Here is a 15,449-nt window from a genome sequence, read left to right as displayed (position 1 = left end):
CTTTTATTGTCCTCATTCAGCGTCTGCTAAATGACTAAATAAATAAATAAATAAAATAAAATGTAAACACATTAATCGTAATATTGTCTTATTCAGAATAAGGTGCATAATTAGATTACTGATGTCCATGTAAACGTAGTCAGTGAGTACGTTTACATGGACAACAATATTCCTATTTCAACACGATTAAGACTATACTCTTCTTAAGAATCTACCATGTAAACAGAGATTTACACTCTTCTTAAGAATCTACCATGTAAACAGAGATTTTTTATTACCTTAATCTGACTAAAGTCATACTGGAAGTAAACACAAATCGAATTAAGACATGTGGAGTATTCCTATTTTAGTCACATTATTGAAGTGCAGTATAGACATGTACACACCTTAATCACATTATTACCATCATGTAGGACTTTTCGCCACATTTTGCGACAGGATACACACATGGCAGTGGTCAACCGTTTGACGGCAAACAAAAGAGCATGGCTTCAAAAACACTGTCATCTGTTTGCACGCATAGCATGACAAATAATTTACTGCACATGAAGCTTTCAGTAAATTAAAAATGAAACACCCAAAACTGTATATGGCATCATAACGAAGATGAACTATATGTTTATACATGAAATTCCAGAGGGGACGTTGGATGGCGTTACGTGGTGATGTAATCGTGTGCAATTAATAGATCTATAACATGTAAAACGGGAACATGAAAGGAATATTCTTAATCGTAATATTGTCTTATTCAGATTAAGGTAAATAATTAGATTACTGATGTCCATGTAAACGTAGTCACTAATTACATTTACATTTACATGCTGAGCCTGAGGCTGTTCTATATGCAAGCATCAGTGTCTTGAACTTGATGCGAGCCGTAACCGGCAGCCAGTGCAGGGAGATAAAGAGAGGTGTGACGTGGGCTTTTTTAGGTTCATTAAAGACCAGTTGTGCCGCTGCATTCTGAATCATTTGTAAAGGTTTGACTGTGCATGGACTGGAAGTCCAGCCAGAAGAGCATTGCAGTAGTCCAGTCTAGAAATGACAAGGGCCTGGACCAGAAGTTGTGCAGCATGCTCCATTAGGAAGGGACTGATCTTTCTGATGTTTTGCAATGCAAACCATTGAAAGTCAGCTGGTCATCAAAGATTACACCAAGATTTCTGACCAAACTTGATGGGGTAATTGTTGATGAACCTAATGCTAAATTCACACTACAGGATTTTAAGCCCGATTTAAGCCTGATTTGCAAGTTAATGAACTCGCCGACAGGTCCGGCTGTGATCAGGGGGAAATCAGCGGGTGATCGGTGCTCACCAATCTTTATGTGTAAACTACACAACGACGCAACAAAGAGGCTCGCTGAAGCGTCACCGACACATCTCGACATCACATGGTGTCAGGTGTCGTGACGAGCTACAGCCAATGACAGAGCAAGGCATGGGTTGAGGTCACCGGAAGAAAAACAACAGCAGCAACATGGCTTAAAGAAAAGTTTAGACACAATAAATGGAGCAAAAAATTTTATCGAGCAAACAGCTTGCAGCGCAATTTTTTTCTCGACATCCATTTTCAAATAAACAACTTGTGTTTCACGTGTTGTTTCGCGTCATTCCCGTTCCAATTCTCGTGTGTGTTTTTGTGAAAAAACGTGGTTTGTAGAGTCGTTGGGTGACAGAGTTGTTGTCAGCTTGTGTAGTGTGTAATCCCTGGTTGTGGATCATTTACATAGAGTCACGTAGTGTGAACACCACAACGACTTAATGACAGACAATCAAGTCATGTAGTCTGAACAGCATAGCGATCTGCCGACGTTTAAAGTCGTGTAGTGTGAACTTAGCTTAACTGGACAGTGAAGTCATGCTGTAATGCTGTAATGGTGAAGTGGCCAATAAATCAGAGGAAGCTGGTAACCGAGCACGTACTGGAAGGTAGTGCGTCCAGTAGCAGGCTGATGGAGGAAATCTGGGCGTACTTGGCCCAGCATAGGAACTGGTTCCAAGAGTTCAGGTGGCTGTGGGAGAAGGTTCGTAGGAAGCGACCGATCTCCTGGATGCTCTCTTCCATCTGCCCGTTCAACTGGGCATGTGTTAAAATCAGAGGGTGCAGGTCTGTGATGTAATCCACACCTAGGTGTGACCATGGACATTTGGGAATGGGCAGAGGATGGAGCCTGCCGGCTGGAAGATGGCTTGGGCTCTTTGAGATGGCACAGTCAGAGCAGCCACGCAAGAATCTTCTCACGTCCCTAACCATTTAGGGCCACCAGAAGCGGTCTTTTAGCAGCAAGAGGTTGCTATTGGCTACACTCCTTTCACTCCTCTCTGGGTGGCCAGAGCCCAGAGAGAAGTGAATGGAGTGAATTAGTGGGGTGCGTTGAGAACGAAGGACATACTGAAGACCTTGTGGACACCCCAGCTGAGTGGCTTCAGAGCCATTGGAGAAGGTGGGCTGATCCTGAGACCACTGGATGGGGTGGAAGGCAAGAAGTGCTCAGGCTCTTCATTAGCTTCCTTGGGAACAAGGAGACAGGCAAGAGCGTCTACCTTGAAGTTCTTGGTGCCTGGATGATAGGAGATGGAGAAATTGAAACAGGTGAAAAATAAAGCCCATTTTGCCTGACAAGGATTTGGGTTCCCAAAGATATTCTAGGTTCTTGTGGTCAGTTAACATGGTAGATGGTTGTTGAGCCCCCTTCAACCAATGCCTCCATTCTTTCGAGCAGGAGCTTGTTGACCAGGAATTATTGTAGTTATTTTTCAGGGTGAGTTTCTTAATATTATTATAATAATATTAATAAGAAATATTAGGATTCCCTTGCTGCTGAGACATCACCACTCCTACCCCGGTGGTTGATGCATCCACTTCTACGATGAAGGGTTTGCTGGGGTCAGGATGTACTGGGAGCGGTGCGCGGATGAAAGCGGTCTTGAGGTTCTGGAAGGCTTCTGTAGCAGCTGAAGTCTAGGATAGGGACTTGGGCTTGTTCATGAGCAGATTTGTCAATGGACTGTTGATGGAGCTGTAGTTCTGAATGAAATGCCAGTTGAAGTTTGCGAACCTTAGGAAGAATTGCAATTACTTGATGTTGGTAGGTGTGGGCCAATTCTTGACAGCTTCCACCTTCCCCTCGTCCATCTGGATACCCTGTTTGCTGATGTTATATCCCAGGGAACTGCACTGAGGACTGATAGAAAGAGCAGTTTTCAGCTTTAAGGAACAGTTGGAATTCTCTCAGGCATTGTTTAGGTCTACCTCTAAACAATCAGTAAGGTGTAAGGTGATTGTATGAAAAGGTATGAATGAGATTATATGAATTCATATGAATCAGCAACCAATTCCTCAAAACATAAGATAGTTACTAATTGCCATTATATATATATATATATATATATATATATATATATATTGGAATTACAACCACTTAGTGTTCAATGTTCACTGTGAAAGAATTTAACGGCAACAATAAAATCAAAGACGTTAAATACACTGCACTGAATATATTTGATTCTCATATAGCTTATAGATGATAGATTCAGAAATAAGACTTGCATGATAAAACCTCAGTGTCTCCGATACAGATTATTTGCACTCGTGGGAGAAAAAAAGAGAAAGATGTCATTAAGGCATTCATGATAAATCTAATGAGCTTGAGCATAGACAGCATGCAAAAGTGCAAAAGCCAACTGTCAATTTATTTTATTTTGCTGAGAATTTTAAGTAGGGCTCATTTACCAGAATTCATTAACATTTTAAAGGGGTCATGAACTGCCTTTGTTTTTTATTTTGTACTGTTCTCTGAGGTCCACTTATAATGTTATCAAGATTTCTATATCAAAAACCATCATAATGTAGAATACATTAATAAGCTATTTTCTGTCCTGTTTTGACCCCCCTCATCAGAATGCTCCATTTGAATAGGCATGGCGGATTGTAGACTCAGAAGTAAACACCCAATGCTATGATTGGCTAACAGTTGTTTATGTGTGTTTGAAAGCCTATGTCCTTCACAGATGGACACTACAATGATTTAAGTTAAAAACATAAATACTCATATCTAATGATCTATTTAACAGGCAAAGCAATAGTGACTACGTAATAAAAAAAAGTTACTTTTAAAAGTTATTGCGACATTAATGTCCGATCCAATATAGTCAGCACAGTACTGCCTTTCAGTTTCAGTCGTTCTGAAAATCCTGCATCGAATTGTGCCTTTTTGGTAAACGAATCTGTGGTAAAATTAAGTGAACAAAGGACCAAGTTCTTATTGACATGGTCTGGAACTTCATTAAAAATAAAGTTCATCCACTCTTTCCTAATGTTGGGGTCAGAAGGAAAGCAATGCAAAGACTGTTTTTCCACAGCTTGGCACTGCACAGGGTCTTGTTGTCTTTGGAGCCATATTTATTGTTTTGTAGAACTGCGTTCGCCTCTCTTGTCATCAGGTGGGGCTAAACAGGCAGCGATGTCGAAGCAGGTGTTGATCCTCTTCTGCGGAGGCGGTGTTTAGCCACACTATTACGTCATAGAATGGCACATTCAACAACCTATTGTTTTGGCAGACTGGCTTCAATATAAGCTGTTTTTAGGCTAACTAAAAATTTCTGAGTTCTGAAACTTACAGGATACTTTTATAGTAAAATTACCTCTTATATGTCAAGATCGGGTTCTCAGTTCATGACCCCTTTAAACCTAGAATTGCAGCCTTCCATGTTGATGTTGTTCTCTGATCACTGTATTGAATGTTAAGCCTATTTTTTGATAAATTTTTTTTTTTTTACAAATCTAATTTTTATTATAAAACAAATTAACAGACAAAAAACTTCTTACTTTTTAGCCATACTTGTGACTATGTTAATGGACTGCTCCCATTCACTTCCATTTTAAGTGCCTCACTGTAACCCGCATTTATTTATTTATTTATTTTTTTTCTTCTTTAAGTTTTTATTGATCCTAGAACTTTCCTTTAAGGAATGAATACAATAATGCCTAGCCAATTACATTTACAGAAATTACACTTCTGATCTCTTTTGTTCATATAGCTTTTTCTACCAAAATGCACATTCATTTTAGATTTGATTTTGATTGAAAGATAGCAAATATGATAGTACATGTAGTAACATGGTCTGGTATCTTAAACACTCAAAATATAACACTTTTTGAAGGGTATATGCCAAGCACAATGTAATTATGTTGGCCTCAGTTTCATAGACTGAGACAAGCCCTTTGCCATGGTTTGTAAAGGAAATTGGCCTGCATTCGTTTGTGATTATTGTGATTTTAATTGGCAAAAAGTTCTTCTGATAACCCCTTTTTTGCACTCCTAATAACCCGGCCCTTATGCATTGATTGTTGTCACGCTTAGATACGTTCAAAAGAAATCCTGACTCGGATACCTACAATGAATCAGCATTATGAGTCAACCACATCAAACCGAAAAAAGAACTGGCATCACAATTACAGGCTACCTGAAACAGTTTACCAGAACAAACTGCTCATTACGCTCTTCCATACCTATATAATTAGAACAATATTGCAAAGGTATTTTCCATATGATGAAGCACATCTGGCCAGAAGTGGCCTTACTCTGTTTGTCCATTAGGAGCTGTTTTTAGATTCAACTATGTAGTTTTTTCTAGCCCTGATTTGGATATGCATCAGCATACTAGCAGCTTCATGCATTCGTTATCACGACAGGCATCAAAAAGACAGCATGCCTCATTAAAAAGAAGTGATGTCATTAAATTTATTGGCAATTTCCTTTTTGACATTATCATAACAGCACCAAAGAGAACTGTTACGCTGGTTCCGGCACCACCCCTTTCGTTCCCGTCTCCCTCCCCGGATGCTGTGATCAAGGGTAATTACCTGCACAGACATAGCACTGAACAAAGCAAACAGGGAGTGGCCCCAAATAGGAGGTCTAGACTTGGTGTCTCTCTGCAGTTTTCTCTTCCTCATTCTATCAATTTATATCTATCAATCTATTTGTCTATCTATCTCTTTCTATTTACTTAGATTGTTTGTTCCTAGCCACTGTGTGTTGCGTGTTGACACATCAGAGACAGAGAACCAGAAAAGCAAAACAAGAACATAATTACAGGAATACTGTTGGTCTTTTGCAGACCATTTGACATTTGCTTGGCATACAGGAACTTATGATATTTTTCATACTTAAATTTGTATACTGTGTTTTGGAATTAAACAGTCTATTGATATAGTATGCATCTAGGAGCTTCCAATGAATTTGGTACTTATGTACACTTCTTTGTTTCTTTGTAGAGTAAAAACTGCGGTAAATAGAGGTGTTATTTATAATAAACCAAAGCATATAAACCCTAACTTTAAGTTTTTTCTTAAACTATTTATTAAATAACGATACAAATATACATGTTATACTATTCACGAATAAAACATTTGGAAACACTTCAAGGACCAGTTTTCACTGTTAACTATTTTCTTATTAGCATGCATATATTGGCTGTTTATTAGTACTTATAAAGCACATATTAAAGCCTTGTTCTGCATTATCATATTTTAGATCCCTTAATTATATCCCACACCTAAACTTAATAAATACCTTACTAAGTAATAATAAGCCTGCAAATTAAACGTTTGTTCAGGGAAAACTCTTAGATAATAGTGAATAAGTGTACCCTATTCTAAAGTGTTACCAAACATTTAGCAATACAATTATTTATTAATCATTATTTATGTTCTGACACTAAGTAATGGTTTCTGAAATTATGTATTGTGTTTAAGCTTATTGTTCTTTTGGATGACTGAACAATTTGTATACTATCTTTAATCATTTCTTTTTCTTTTTCTTTATTTTTGTTTTTCTTTGTTATACTTGTGCTTATTGTCCAAATCATATCAGAACTTAAAACTGCTTTTCGACCATCCCCTTTTTATTTTCTCCTCAAGGTTTCAGTTAACCAAGTTAAACAACATACTTTCAAGCAATACCATATCTGCTTTATGCAATGGCTTGTGTTAGTATAATTACAGCTCAATCTCAAGAGCCTTTGATTTTTGTTTCTACCACTGAAGCTATTTGCCCTTTGGTGCCTTATTACAGCAAATGAAGCTGATTACACAACATTTTGTTGTTATACTTAGGAGGAATATAGTTTCCTTCCCCAAACTGTGCACATAATGCTTGTATAATCTCTGAATATTATGTCACATATATGACCTGGAAGCCTTAAATGTGTGCATAGCGGAAACTAATTAGTGGTTTTGCTATTACTATTGCTTGTAAGGTTGGAGATTTTAACAGTATTAAAATTCATCATGCAACCCTCAAATTCCTCATATTGTATTCTCAAGAGTATTAGTTATGGAAGCATATGGGTAGCAAAATTCATTTTATTTGCAAAATGGCAATGCAATATACATTTACATTTAGTCATTTAGCAGACGCTTTTATCCAAAGCGACTTACAAATGGGAACAATAGAAGCAATCAAAACTAACAAAGAGCAACATGTAAGCGCAAATGACAAGTCTCGGTTAGCCTAATGCAGTACACGTAGCAAAGTTTTATATAATGGCTGTTAATTGTTTTGCCAATACAGAACACAACTTACAGAGTTGTGTATAACTGAAAAAAGGTCTCCTGTCTTTATGAAAAATAGGGAATAATTAGTCACACTTTATCATATAAGTAATGTTTTGTTACAAATCATTTTGTTGGACTAATAAAATTTGGTCAATATATTTATGGAAGCATATGGGTAGCAATATGTAAAATGGCAATGCATTTCTTTATTTAAATTTACATTTTCCCATACCATATATGTGCAATGTTTAGTGCAAAATGAAAATGAAAATTCAATTATATAATTTAGATTTGCTATTTCCTACACTAGTTTTAATATGTAAATTAAAAACATATTTTAATGCTTTATAAGTTGCAAAATTAAAATTAAAATGTATTACCCAAATTGATAAGATGTTAAAAATGTCCAAGCCAAAACTGTAGCAAAATTATAATTTAAATGCCATTTTTCCTAAATGCATTTAGACTTACGGGTAGGACACTTGGGATTGCATTTTCATTGTGATACCGCGTGATAATTGTAGCAAAATGCAGTGTGAATTTCAAAATGCATTCTGAGCCAAATGTACAGCAAAAAGGTAGCAAAAATGGTGATTTAAATGTATTTTATTTTTCTTAAATGCATTGAAACTTACACTTAAGAGGTTTGAATTGCATTTTCATTAAATACCCTGCGATCAATGTAGACTAGTCAATGTGGATTTGAAAATGCATTCCGAGCTGATCACGCCCCCAACCTGTCAATCATTACATCAATGTGGGGCTCGGCAACAAGACGCACAATAGGTCAATATTCACCATTAACCAAACACTTTTCACCTGCCTCAACATCTCTCACTGTTTACACTCCGATTGATGCACATAACCAAACAGACAGTGCAATTCTACACTTAGGCCTATTTACTTGCCACCTTACACTCTGGCTACACCGAACGCGACAGATGTCGTGTCGTGTCGCATCACGCCACATCCAGTTTAGACAGCATCGCTGATTATAATGGGTTCAATACTGTTATTTGTCGTGCCGCTCGCGTTCGGTATAGACACAGTGTTGCCTTCCTCTCTTCTAACCCATAATAGAGCGCATGTCCCGTGGCACCTAAGTGTCGCACATTCCCTCTTAGACTTAAGATCTCTCAGTCTGTTTACACTCTGGTTGATGCCCGTGACCATACAGAAAATGCTGCTACTCATGCCTGCCCCAGATGACACTTCACCAGTCAGATCTAGACGCAGCTGTCACAGAACATGCCACAGCCAAAGTGAGATAACTTAATATTAAAAATCACGGGCATCAATCGCGGTGTCCGGTTGCTGTAAAAAGTGAGAACTCTTGTGGCAGGTGCGTGACGTTTAGGTGCCACGGAACACACGCTATGTTACGGATTAAAAGAGAGGAATAAAATTTAATGTAAGGTGGTAAATAAGTGTAGAATTTGCTTACGTGCATCACTCGGCGTGTGCAGATGTGCGACACAACGCTTAGATGCTCGGGGACATGCAATCCATTATAGGAGAAGAATAAAGTATGGTGGCAAATAGGTAAAAGTGTAGAATTGCACTGTCTGTTTGCGTATATGTGCATCAATCGGAGTGTAAACAGTGAGAGATGTTGAGGCACGTGAAAAGCGTTTGGTTAATGGTGAACATTGACCTGTTGTGCGTCTTGTTGCCGAGCCCCGCTTTGATGTAATGATTGACAGGTTGGGGGCATGATCGGCTCAGAATGCATTTTCAAATCCACATTGACTTAATGAAAATGCAATTGAAACGTCTTAAGTGTAAGTGCCAATGCATTTACGAAAAATAAAAGACATTTAAATCACCATTTTGCTACCCTTTTGCTGCACCTTTGGCTCAGAATGCATTTTGAAATTCACACTGCATTTTGCTACAATTATCACATTATATCATAACATATCATTTTACAAAAAATGTGGTTCTACCACACATACATCTATACTTACATTAAAATACACAATACTGACCTATTGGCAGTATCTAAAACTATTTACATACCAACAACTTTAAAGACGTACATTTAAGGAACCCTTATTTATGAATAATGAATTAATCAGTTGATACTATTGTATTTTTGATTATTGAGATTATGTTTTCAGTCGCATTGTTTTATTGTTCTGTGTGACGTCTGGTACCAACTCTTTTCAAATGATTACATAATGTTAAACAAGACTACACTTAAATTACATTAATTCTCTAATCATTTAACTATTACTTGTCTTGTAATATTTACATTATTTTGTTTGCCATGGGACACAAATTAACCTTGCTCAATATGCTGTACTCATCAAATATGTTGCCAGAAAAAGCTTTATGACAAAGGATTTAGGTCAGTGATATCAAATGCTCATTGCATTGCATTGCAATACTCAATTGCACATTGTCATTGTTGCTTTTTGATATTTTTGTAATAGATAATTAATAGTGACTGCCCTTACAGTATCTGTCTGTTACATTTTTATTTATACTGTTTATATTTTTAAGAAATGTTTAGGGTTAGGTTTAGAGGTGTAGTGGGATTAGCAGGTCAAAAACATCTATTTAACAGTACAGCGGTAATAGTAAGTTGGTTATGTTTAGTTGTAGGGTTAAGGGATATAAAATATATAAATAAAATGGTAAAAATATGGTAAAAATATAAAGAATAAAATATGATATAGAAGATTAATTTATGTTTTACGTTTCTATAGCTGTAAATTAGTAATATGTCCATTTTGTAGGATTTTATGTATCTCCTAATTTTCACACTTTTTCACATACATTGATGAAATTACAACTTGATCGCAAATGGTGCACAATAAAAATATTCTATTCACAAATAATACTTACCATGATTTATTTGTTTTCTTCACATAATCATCTAGTACTAGGTTTTGGAAAACAACAACAACAACAAAAACAGCCTAACTGTTTACAGTAGGCAAACAATGTAGCAAGTTGGTATATTATTATAGAATGTGCACGTCACAGCCATGAGTATATCAGCGTTTTTACAACAGCTTTGAATGTGTCTCACCCAATGAGAATTTAGTGTAAGAAGTAGAGTCTATGTGGTCGACTGCAGGCTAACTTTAAAGTAATGAACTCTTCGGATTAGCTTTTAAAGCCAAGTGGTATCAAGGGCTCTCAAAGTATCAACATTAATATTTCATTTTTGACTTGATACAAAGCTCTTCTGCCCTGTCTCTTCCATTCTCTCACTCTCTCTCTCGTTGCCTCCATTTTCCTTTCTGTCGTTCCCTTTCCCTTGTCCATCCATCTGGAGTTGATCAGCTCATTTCCTGACTAGTATTACAGTGAACAATTATCTTCAGATCGGGAGACAGTGGGACTTAAAAGACTCTGAGTAGCAGGGGGCCGAAGAGCAGATGAAAAAGGGGGCACATGTGTCCCATCACCTTAATGAAATCAACCTGACCATCCCGGAGCGACTCCCTCTGCTAACACGACACACTGTCACCACTCATTTACCCCTCCACTCGCACCAAACCGCACAACAAACACACTCAAGCTGACCTGTCACACACATCTAATTTACACTCAATTATACAACTCTCAGACTGTCATGGCTAAGTGGCTACTTCTCTGACTCAATGGTTTTGGTGGGCAAAAAGTGTAACAAATCAGTTAATGTTTCCTTCGTTTTTGACCTTTAACCCTGTAAGAGACTTACAAAATAATGTTAAAAATGTTTACAAAAAGGCAAAGAAGATCGTAGATTAACAATTCATAGCTGCCAGTCCTTGATTAAGTGGAAACCATGTCCACCAAAACAAGCAGAGAATTGCTCTTTTGCAGGCCTGCCAATCAATTAGACGACAGGCAGAAAACTACTGAAGTTATTTTTTTCCTTTCTTTCTGAGGGTGCATGCCGGGGCACTGACATTTGAACTTGTGGGCGGAGGGTTCCTGACAGACCCCTGTGGCAGTCTGCTCCCATTGAGCATCCGTTCTAGTGAGAGGACTTGGGGGGGATTCCTCCCACTCTGACTTGCCCCACTGTGCCTGGCGTCTCTCTCTCATTAAATGTTGCTGGGGTCAGAGGCAAATGTCTGCTTGGGCTCGGGGGCAGGAAGGATCGCATTAATGAAGGGGACACCCGCTGTCCAGGTGTCGGGTGATATGCCGTGCCCCGTTTGTGTTTGGGTCTAGAGGGTTTATTGTGACCGCACTTGTGAATAACAGTCTCGGTCTATTGCGTTGTTTTAGCCCGTGTAGGGGGCTGGGGGGGGGGGGGGGGGAGTTCCTCCCACTCTGACTTGCCCCACTGTGCCTGGCGTCTCTCTCTCATTAAATGTTGTTGTGGTCGGGGGCAAACGTCTGCTTGGGCTGGGGGGCAGGAAGGATCGCATTAATGAAGGGGACACCCGCTGTCCAGGTGTCGGGTGACATGCCGTGCCCTGTTTGTGTTTGGGTCTAGAGGGTTTATTGTGACCGCACTTGTGAATAACAGTCTCGGTCTGTTTCGTTGTTTTAGCCCGTGTTCTAATTCCTTCAGTGTCCATATTTAGAAACCACACGTGATATCTCTTTCTAAAGAGTTCTTTGAGGTGAACAGACATCATTCAAGTCAACAATGAGTCCAACTTAAGGTGATGGAAGAACTTGAGCGGATATCTCCAGGGGTAATTCTTCTTCACGCTTTTGCTGTGGCAACCGATATTTTTTGTACCATTCCCTACATTTAAAAAACAATTACGCCAAGCTAGGCCCTTGACCTAAATTAAAAGCCTGTCTCTGTGTTGTAAACTCTTCTCATAAATCAAGGCTTCCGTGCATTGCTCAGTCACTGTCTATGAGAAATGAGAGGTCGCGCAAGGGCCCCTTCATTTACTTGTGGGCGTTTACACGGAAACTTTAGTCATGAAGGTGGGTGAGTCATGAACCCTAATGCCTTCATCGGTTCAGGGATCTGGCATGGCGGCAATCTGAGATTACAAAGCATGGCACATCTCCAGGGATCCAATAAGAGGACCCAGAACCAAAAAGAGGCCAGCTGAATGTTGTTTGTTTGGGCCTTCCCTGTAGGGATTTTTTTTTTTAATGAGGATTTGAAAGTCTTTTAAGTCAATACTTTGCCTTCATTAACAATCAGTGCAGAGCAACATATTATTACCATGCATCACCTTGATAAAAAAATAAAAATCCAACAATTGATATTCCAAGCCGCTTTTAGTGTTGCAGGGATGGTGGAACATACACATATTTTTCTATACATTACATACACATACATTTTTTTTTTCTATACATTAAAATGATCAATTAAAAAATTCAAAACATAAAAAAGATATCAAGTCAATTGGTTTAATTTTTATATAGCACTTTCCTTATTCAATTTTTTTTCAAAGCTTTAAAGAACAATATCACAGTAATAATGACTTTACCTTAAGAAGTTATGCCTTAATATGTTTGTCTGTAACCCCCCAGTGAACAATCCGGAGGCAACTAAGACAAGAAACCATACCAAAACATAACATACTACCTTTTAAAGAAACGGTTACATTTTCAGTTCTTTTAAAAAAAAAACATCACTTAGTCAGCAGGTATTTGTCAACAAAAAGGTAGACTTGCACAACAAGGAACCTATCATGGGTTGAGTGAATCATTTTTTATATTACATGATAATTTATTTGCCTCTAAGTAATACCTTCCTCCCTTGAGCTAATTGAAGCTGGCGCCATCCTCCTTTGGTGGGTAGCAATTTTCTCTCATTACAGCAAATGTTTGCTCTAAGAGAAGGCTCTGGAAGCCTAATAAGGTGCTAATAAAAACAAAGCGATGACAGTTGCTGTCACCTGTGCCAAGTCTTGTCATGCAGTGTAATTAGTGAGACAAGGCTTGTGATCCCCTATTCTCTGCATTATCTGAGTACAAAGACAATACATATGTTGCTCTCCTCAAACAAGATTCACATTGAATTGCACCTTCTTACTCTATCCCTTTTGACCCTTACTTGTCCTGAGAGTATTTAGTTTAAACTAAGTTAATGTTTAAAAACTGAACAATGGTGATGTAAAGTTGACAGAAAATCATATTTAATGTTCACATTTGAACCAGAGGTAGGTAGATAACATCTGCCAATCTGTCATGTTCAGTTGACAGAAATCCCTATTGAGTAAAGAATGATCGAGAAATGATATGGCCAGGTGCAAGTTTGATTTGGTGGATCATAGCGTGTGTAAAGCTGGGCAAATAGATGTGTAAACAGTTTGTTAGATGGAAGAAATTTAAATAGCTGCACAAGCATTCCTGCACTGCAAAGCTGAGCCCATAATTATAATGCTCAAGGTGTGTCCAAACATACCAGAAAAACCAGGAGCACTCTTTTTGACATTTTCTGCACTCTCTGGCAAACCTGCCTCCATTTATTTACAAAGGTCAAAGAGATCAGAGAGGAAGGAAAGAATATGTGTTGGTCAATTTCAGAAAAGCTTATCCTAAAGGGTAATTTTCCTGCATCTCTTTTGAACACTATATTTAAGGCATAACATTGCTTTTTCTTCTCTCTCTCACGGTGAGTATTTCTCATATGTCTCCTGTCAGCTCCTATGATCCTCAACTGCGAACGTATGTCCTTCTCATCTATCACTACAGTTCAGCAGTCTTTCTTAGTCAATCTACGCAAAGAGTTGGATTGTGCTCAACAAGGTGCCTAAGGGCAGGGGCGTGACAGCTGAGTGTGTGCATGCGTGTGTGTTTGCGTGTGTGTGTATGTGTGTACAGGGAGGCGACTCCTCCTGAGTGGAGCCGATAAACTGCCACAGTTTCTCCCCCGAGGAGAGGCGCCTTTCATCTCCCCGCTCACTGGCGCCTTCACAAACCTCAGATTGTCTGTGAAATCACCCTGCTTAATAAACGCGCTGAGGCTCCTGGGAACGACAAGCTAGCAGAATCTCACCCTGCAGCATAAGTGCACATACAAACACGCATAAAGACCAGTCCAACAAGCAGCTGATTGCTGCTCCAGCTATTCATTATAAGAGAAGAAGGGTGATGTTTATTTTAAATGTGATTGCCCAAAAACCCTAAGTGTCATGGTTAGAAACAATTCCCCCATCTAGGACGAGACCAAAAGTAATCAGTCTCTGTTAAATGCCTTATTACTGTACAGTTTCTCAGCTTCAGTGTCCACAGGACATGAATTTCATGATAAATACATTTCCTTTCTCTCTCAAAGCGATAATTTGCTTCACTTTGAAACTAAAGGGCCTTTCGCACCGCTTTAGTTCCAGAACTAAATGTACAGTACTAAAGTACTGGGACGATTTTGTGCGAACTATTTCCCAGTACCATTTAAAGGGTTGCATTCGCACCGACAGTGTGTACTAAGAAGTGACGTAAGTCGGTCGACAGCGTCGTCATTTGTGCGTGGCGTTCAACAACAGATACAAAGAAGAACAACATTAACAACAGGAGGATGGAGGACGCAAAACGCCAAAAAGTGGTTAGTTACACAATTAGTTCTGGTACTATGAAAAGGTTCCCACGGTGCGAAAGGCCCTAATCTCTCATGTTTGAAGAGTAAACACCCTAATGCTTTCCATACTGCCGTTGCCAGGAACAAATGCTTTTTTTTTTTTTCAAGGAGATTAGATGGCGTGCTAAAGAAATAGCAGACAGCAAATGGCAAACTAACTTTTTTAAAGCAAATAATAACACTTTAATTTATACCTTGGATAGTAATGATACATTGCAATAGTCATCATCAATAGTGAAGCATCTTGGCTTGTGCAGGATTGTGATTTTAAAGGGGCCATATGATGTTGCTAAAAAGAACATTATATTGTGTATTTGGTGTAATGAAATGCTTATGCGGTTTAAGGTTTAAAAAACACATTATTTTCCACATACTGTACATTATTGTT

The sequence above is a fragment of the Sinocyclocheilus anshuiensis genome, unplaced genomic scaffold (genome assembly GCF_001515605.1).
Source record: "Sinocyclocheilus anshuiensis isolate Anshui unplaced genomic scaffold, SAMN03320099.WGS_v1.1 scaffold207, whole genome shotgun sequence".
NCBI lineage: Eukaryota > Metazoa > Chordata > Actinopteri > Cypriniformes > Cyprinidae > Sinocyclocheilus > Sinocyclocheilus anshuiensis.
This window is presented reverse-complemented; position numbering follows the sequence as displayed.